This window comes from Lagopus leucura, unplaced genomic scaffold, assembly GCF_019238085.1.
Source record: "Lagopus leucura isolate 7727_CA_CO unplaced genomic scaffold, USGS_WTPT01 Super-Scaffold_100040, whole genome shotgun sequence".
Lineage (NCBI taxonomy): Eukaryota > Metazoa > Chordata > Aves > Galliformes > Phasianidae > Lagopus > Lagopus leucura.
In genome coordinates, this window is record NW_024962289.1 from 2,328,773 (window position 1) to 2,336,479 (window position 7,707).

A 7,707-nucleotide genomic window follows, 5' to 3' on the forward strand; every position below is an offset into this window, starting at 1 on the left:
GCTAAGCATCTCAGCATGGAGCCAAGAGGTCAGGTGTTGAACTCGAACTTACACCCAGTGCTAACAGAGGGGGAAAGAGCCAGTTGTCATGGCAGTATGTTTTAATGATGAAGTCATTTACAGTGTCTGTTAAGATGACTGCTGTCACAAGCATGAGACAATAAAGTAGAAGCTAAAAGCCCCAAGGAAGACCTCTCAGAAAATAGTCTCAGTCCCAGTGGTTTGGCCAGCTCTCTGGCTGTTTTCATTAAGGACTCTTATATGACGGAGGAGGTATGAAATTAAAGTGCTGTATTTTCAGAGCAGATAACACCATCAGTCTTATCAGAGACATGAGACTTGGGTCTTGAAAGGCTTAGATTTAAAATCATGTTTACTTTCATTACTGAACACTTGGTTTCTGTTAAAACATGATGTAGAAGTACTTTTTGACCTCTACAAAGACTGATGTTATCTTGAAATGAGGGTGCCCTAGCTTTTCTCTTGCGGTTCCTGAGAAGCAGGAGGAGTATCCAGGGGACCCAGGATGTCATCTCTACCTGCCTTGCCATCTTCTGTGACAGCAGGCCAGCTCTTAAACCTTTCTTTATTCCCCTGTACGGTAGTGTAATGATGCCTCATGATGAGGAAGGCAATGTGAGTGTTGAGAATAATTGCGATAGTGGTTTGCTTGTTTGGGTTTCCTAATGACCCATATACATCTGGGGGCTGACATTCTTGTTCCTTTCATTCCACCATCTGTGCTGAGCATTTCTTTGTAAAAACAGAAAGTATGTTTTTTCATTTGTCAAATGCTCTTTCCAAAATAGTAAAGCCAGTTTTCTGTATTTCTATTACTGTGTTCAGACACCTGGGAAGTTACTTTTCTGACTGCCTCCCATTCCTGTGAATTTTAATTGATTTTTACAGGTAATCAGGCTACGACAGTGGGTGAAACTGTTGGAGGTACAGTCTGAATGGTTCATTCTGGATCGACTTGTAATCTGCCCAGACTGCTGCTGCAGTATCCAAAACATTTTTGATGCAAACAAATATCAGAACATTCTGCAGCACTTTGCTTGCACTAGGTACAGGAAGCCAGCAGCTCCTTCCTGAGCACCGCGTGGGTGCTGCTGGCCTCGGGCTGATGCTGGATGGGAGAGCACATCGGTCATGCATACAATGACCATGGGCTTCTCCAGCCTGGCCTTGAATGGAGAAGACAGTTGTGGTTCCACCCAGTCTCTGAAGGATTGGAGATATATCTTACTGCCAAAAGAAAATGCATAAATCATCTCTGAGTGCAGAGCTGTCTGGCTTCCTTGAAGGGAAAGTGCACTTAGGGTGGGGCAAGAGGACACAAGGGTGCAACGCGGCTTGTAGGCTGGTGTGGTGCAAAAATCCCCTCCGAGCTGCCCTCAGCCCAGCAAAGCTCAGGAGGTGGGTGGCCCCGTCCGTGCCGAATGAGTTCTTGGAAGAAAGGGTGCCTGGAGACCTATGCTGGGGTGCTGCTGTGCAGAGCCCGGCGTGACCTACAGAGCTATCCTGTTTTCCTTGCAATGTGTGTGCCTGTTTATGAAATCCATCACCCTGGGTGATGTCATGACATGATGAGAAACTGGGTTGTAAATTAAAGGAAGAAGGGGAAAAAAAAGACCCCACTGCGGGTCAGATGCTGGCAATAAATTCAGATAACAGCTCATCAGTGCCTCTTCCCTTGTTCTCGTGTATGTATGCGTTTTTTTCCAGTTGGGAGAAGAGTTGGTGAAAAGCAGCTGTTTTTTATTTGTTCTCCATCCACATCTGATTAGATAGCCCTGCTTCTGCCCACTGAGACGTGCTCGGGAACTCTCCCAGCCTCTCTGCTCACTCATTTTCTTGGGCATTTAGGAGCCTGGGACTGTTGGAGCTTTGTTTCACAAGCTGACGGCATTTCAGAGGTACAAAGGACTCCTTCATGATCCCAGGGCTTAGGTCCCACCGGGCCAGAGGGCATTACCAGATCCCGCAGAGGGGCTGTCTCTATGGCTTTGGGCCTGGGAAGGCAGTAGTGGCGATGGTTAATCCATTATTTTTTTTAATTTTCAGACAATTTTGAGGCTCTGCAGCCCAGGATGGGGGTTGTTTCCCTCCAGGCTCTGGGAATGTGCCCAACAGTAAGAGTGGTGGAGAGGGAACTGTGCTGCAAAGAGGAAAATGTATTGTGGCTGTGTACCAGCAGTTGGGTGGGCAGCGTGCAGGATCTGGGGTGAGGGCAGGTTCCTGAATAACCCTACAAACATTGCTTATTAAGGCTAAAGTAGGAAAGTGATGAGATTCTAACTTGTTGAATCCAGTGCAAAAGGTTCCATCATCTCCACTGGGCTTTGCAGGCCAGACCCATGAGTCGTCTCCATACTGTGCTACTGGAAGACTCTTCCACCAAAGCAGATGTCATCTTTCAGAGGACACGGATGAGCACTATGCTCATCCCTTCTGGTCCTGCCTCTGCTGTTCCTTCCCCTGTTATGTGACTAATTGACAAGATGAACAGTTCTGGGCCTTCTCACTGCTGCTGCGGCTTCCATTTGCTTCCATCTGGATTCTTAGAGCAGAATAACCCATTTGCAAGGGTGGATAGCCAGGGCTTGTTACTTCAACGAGGAGAGAAGGGCAGATAAGCTTATCTGAGCCTGAGAACTTTTAATTTTTTTATTTCATTTTTTATTTTTTGCTCTTTGGGATGGGGATCTCCCATGACAAGTCTGAAGCTGTGAGGCTGAGCTCCTGGTGCTGTGTTGGGACAAGCCCTGACCGCGCTCCCACATCACGTACTGAGAGTGAGATTCAGCTCACGTAACCCTCATCTGTTCCTCACTGAGGGCTCTGTGCCTTTGCCTCGGTTTCCCAGGTGAATTTCTGGGAGTTCTGGGTTAAGTCCAGTGTGGGAAGCTGCAGGGCTTCCAGAAGAAGAGCTGGAGCGATGCACCTCTCAGTCCATCATGGAAATAACAAGGTGGGACACATTGCGTGCACTTCTCTTGGAGACAAGTCTTCTCTGGGCCAGCTGAAATTTCTGGCCAAAACTCGCAGCTGATTTGTTCCAGACTTGTCTCTCCATTCCCATTCTATCTACGCAGCTTCAGCTAAAAGCAGCAGCTGCCCTGCCTGCAGTGACCGTGATGGTGCAAAGCCTTCGTCTGACTCTGCACTGACAAGCTCAGTTTCAAAAAAGAAGGATAACTTGTTTTATTTTACCAGGGCTTTGTGAGAGACTGAAGCTTCCGGATAGGATCTGCAACGCTCAGGTTCAGGTATCAGTTGCATAATTTCCTGTTATTTCAACACTCCTGGTTTTTTTTTTCCTTTTCTTTCTCTCTCTCTCTCTCTCTCTCTCTTTTTTTTTTTTAATGAGCTTCTTTGCATACTGGCGAAGTCTTATATAAGCATATGTTGGGTTGGAAAAAAAATTTGTTTTTTAGTATTTTTTTTGGCAGACATCTCCTGGCACATGATACAGCACTCAGAGCCATCAACCGTAGCTGTGATACAGATGTTCATTGCCTGTATAATCTTTCTCATATCAAGCAATTACCCTGAGCCAATTCCTTTATTTTAAGCACCTTGTTGTGGGAACAGAGCTGTAAATGCAGGAGCTGCGGAGTTCCCTTACAAGTTTTACAACTGACAAACAGAAAATTCAGCAAAGGTTCTCAGTGCAAACCAAACAGGCAGAGCGCTTTAGATAAGGAACGAGAGCCACTAGCAGATAGTATTAAGAAAAAAAGAGTTTCTCTCGAAAGAGATGCACTGGAGGAGTGCCAATAGCACATAGCTGTGCAGAGACTAAATAAAACCAGGTGAGTTTCCTGCCATTGTGGAATATCAAATGTGATTTCCATTTGTGATGGACGTGCTGTTTCTGCCAAGATCATCTGGAGGTTTTCATTTTAGGACGTTTTGTTTTTGTTGGCCCAATACAGAGCTACAGCCCAGAGCTAAAAGGGAGTGTTGCAGCACCGATGCTCACGGCAGATGAGGAGAAATGCCTTAATCTGAGTGAGAAGCTCTTCCTGGGAGAAGGCTTTTCTGCAATCAGTGATACAGGGCACAGGACTGCTCCTATTGCAAAACACGTGGGAAAACCCTGTGGAAAGAAATAATGTATAGGCATTGATCCTTACTCCAGAGCTACCAGGTAACATCCTTCCAAATTAAGAACTGGGCTTGGTCCCAAAACACCATTCAAATACTAGGTGTGAACCTGAGATCCAGATTAGGCTGTTTTGAACTTCTAAAATGATACAGAAAGGCTGGCAAGCTGCCTTAATAATAATGATAAAAAAACAGTCAGAGGTTTCTCTCCCCCAAGTGCTGTGCAGGGGTGGAGCAGGGCTGGCACGGCCTTCCTGCAGCCCTGCATGTTGGGACGGGGCACCTGCTCCAAGCCGAGCCCTTGGCCTTGGTTGGTGTGTGTGATCACAGCGATGCTCAGCTCCTTTCTGCTGCATTGGTTCCCATTGGGTTCTTCTCCAGCTCAGGAGCCTCAGCAAGCTGGTGTCGTTGGGTTTTGGGTCTGCCTGGTGACTTGGGATTGGGATGATCACTGATCCCCTGGTGGAGTAAAGGGTCAGCAAGCATTGCATGCAGGGGACTGGGGATCAGCCCTTTGTGGTGGTTGGGAGTGCTCTGTGTGCACTTGAGTGAATGCTCAGGGGATAGCCTGGAGCAAGGCCCAGAGGGGGATCCGCTTACAGGAATAACATGAATATGAAGTAAGAATAGCTAATGCTAATGATGTTCTGAAAGGGATATTAAATGTGCTGCTTTGGGGCTGTGGCCGGAGTTAAACCTTATGTGCTGGAAAACATGTCCAAATCTGCTACTGGGTCAGGCAGTGGAAGCTGTGAGGTACTGGAATAACACACTGAGCATTTTTCAGGCTTTTGTGCATGGACATGAGCTGATTTTTGAGCAGCCACTGTTTGCTTATACAAACGCCATGTGACTGAATGCCATCTTTTCCTGTAAAATATATTTTAAAACTGGGCTTGTAGTCATGATGGACTCTGAGCAAAATCCATACCAAGTTTCAAAGACTCTTGCTCTTGTTCTGTGCCTCCTTCAGGAGGTAAGAATCTCTATAGAGATAAGAATCTCTAGAAAGAGGTAGGTCCAGTGGACGCTCAGTGGGCACATTAGCACTGGAGTTGGACAGGGATTCATTGATGGAATGGTTGCAGAGGGGACTGCAACTGTGCTTTCCACCTGCCCTCTGTGCATCTGGGTTCCTGGCATCCTCCCTCTGGTTTGATGCTGGGCCCAAGATCAAGAGAGATTATTCAGATATTTTCTTGGTATTCTGATGTTTTTCAATTATTTCTGGAACACAGGAGTTGGAGATGGGATTCTGTAGAGGTTTTGCAAGAGCCTCCGTAATGGACAGAAGTTTTTTACTCCTCAGAAATTCTCCAGACCCAGTGGTCTCAGGAAGGTCCATCTGTCAGCAATTGTTGACTGTGGTGGTTAGCACCAGCCCTTCCCTTTGACAGATCGTGCTGCTCTCTTCCAGGACTTTCATTTATATGAGACTTCTGGCAGCCTGCTGCTTCCTAGATAGAAAAGCCAACAGTCTGTTCCTTCTCCTCGCTAGATTCATAATGTCATTCCTTTAGAGACAAGATCTCATCTATTGCTCAACCTTGGTGAAAGTTTGCTAATTTTTCACCACCTCAGCACCAAATCATTCTAGTTCTGCACGTATTACTGAGTGATGTGTAAAGACTCACCGTGCACTTTTCCTAAAAATATGGTAGGGAATAGGTGTGTATGGAAACGTGGGTCTGATTTTGTTTGTATTTTTTTCCATTTCTCCCAAAGAAGAGAACTATGAAGCTGGCTCAAAGCAATCTGGGCTTGCTGGAAACCAAAGGTAAAACATCCGCAGTCCTCCCGCAGAGTGCACAAACCGCGTTTGTGGTTACGCCGTAGCAGCAGGAGCAACTCTTCTGTGTCTCAGAGAGCTTAGTGCTGTTCTGCCATCTTTGCTCTTTGAAATGTGAGAGCAAAATTAATTTCAGGAGAAGAATAAATGGATTTAGAGCAGGGATGAATTTGGCTTCTAGTGCCACAGGAATGCAAGAAATCACCCAGCGAGAGAAAGAAGGCTAAACAATGCAAACCTCTCATAAATCTGGGGAGAAATTTTAATCCAAAGTGCTCGCTGACCTTCACTGATGCTCTCCTTCATCTCACCAGTGTTTTATTCTTCTTAAATCCAGCCCCACCACTGGCAGACCATCAGAGAAGTCAGTTCTTGCACAAACAGGAAGGCAGACTCCCTTCCCATTAATTGAGGTGGTGCTTCCAGTCCTCGGCCAGAGGACACAGGGGCAGGGAGGTGTTTGCTTCCAGGACCAGGACTGGAGCTGGTCTGGGAGAAATACATTTCCTGGGTGGGCAGATCTGGCCCCTCCTGGTCATCAGGTTCACAGCCAGCTCAGGGACAAACTCTGTGCTGTCATCTGACCGTCCTGGGACGAACTGATTTCCATCCTGAGTACTTCGTGCCGTGCAACCAGGAGTGTTGGACCCCTCCAGATGCCCTATGAATGCATTTCTCGAAGACTGCCTGGGAGGAAACTCAATCACATTTCAGTTTAATGAAGTGATACACTAAGTGATGATGCCTGGAACCGACCTTGCTGGATCTTCTTCCTGCTATGACTGCCATAACTCCCGCAGCAGCAGCTGAGATTGCTCAGACATCTGCAGCTCCATGTGGAGCCTCACTACTAGATTTGGTCTTGTGTTACCCAGCTGAGATGTGATCCCAGCAGGTCTGGGTAGGGGCTGCCTCATGCCATGCTGGGCACAATAGCAGTGTGCCTGTTGGCAGCTCAATGGAAACCAACAGTGGAATTACAGCAGAAAATATATGATGGACCATAAAAGGCTTTGAAAGTTTTTTTCCACGGAAGGCCAGTCCAATCCCATTATAATCCACAGTACATCTGCAATGCGTAGGACTTGCCGGTAACGTGGATATGCATTATTCCTTTAATAAAAGCAAATGATGGCAAGGAATGTGGCTCTTTTAACCTTCTGCTTGTGTAACCTGCAAAAAGGGAAAGCAATCAGCTGGCCTTCCAGCTCAGGAGGTTTCTCCACGTGGGTCTGGCGCACGCACTCAGCCCACTCCTGACACGCTTCCAAGAATCCCCGCCTGTGTCCCAGTAAAAAAAACCCCAACCACTCCGTGTTGAGAGAGGCCCATTCAAGCCCCAGCACACGCGGCCTGTGCTGCTCAAATTTCCAGATCCTGAATCATTTCCTCCATCCACGCGGCCGTCTCTCTCTGTCTGGGGTTGGAAATGTCCAGCTCTCTGCTATCGCTGCTCCCTTTGAGTGCTGCCCTGGCTGGGCTGCTGTGTGTGGAGATGTGTCCTTTCATGCAGCAGCAACATCCCTTGGCACTGCTGGGTTATTTGTTATGGGGAATATCATCTGCCGTATCTACTGGGGCAGGTTGGGTGCCACGTGTCCCCATGCACAGCCCCAGCTCTGGATTCATCCCATGGTGATCCCTCCATTTGGGGTACCCCTGTTTGGTGAGACTGATGCAACACTGGGTTTTGTGGTCTCAGTGGGAGGGATGGGGAAAGGCAGGGAGTGCCCCCAGTGAGGGGGGTCAGCCTGGCAGCATGCTGGCTGCCTGAAATGAGCTAGGAGGAACAGGGCTTCCCCTTT

The 7,707-nt window shown here is 47.5% G+C and overlaps 1 long non-coding RNA gene across 1 annotated transcript; it reads left to right on the forward strand.

Annotated features, from left to right (window-relative positions):
• Window positions 1-2,875: 2,875 nt before the first annotated feature.
• LOC122186806 lies at window positions 2,876-7,046 on the forward strand. Its single transcript, XR_006181189.1, has 3 exons — window positions 2,876-2,974; window positions 3,220-3,272; window positions 3,942-7,046. It is a non-coding gene; the product is annotated as an uncharacterized LOC122186806 (long non-coding RNA).
• Window positions 7,047-7,707: the final 661 nt, after the last annotated feature.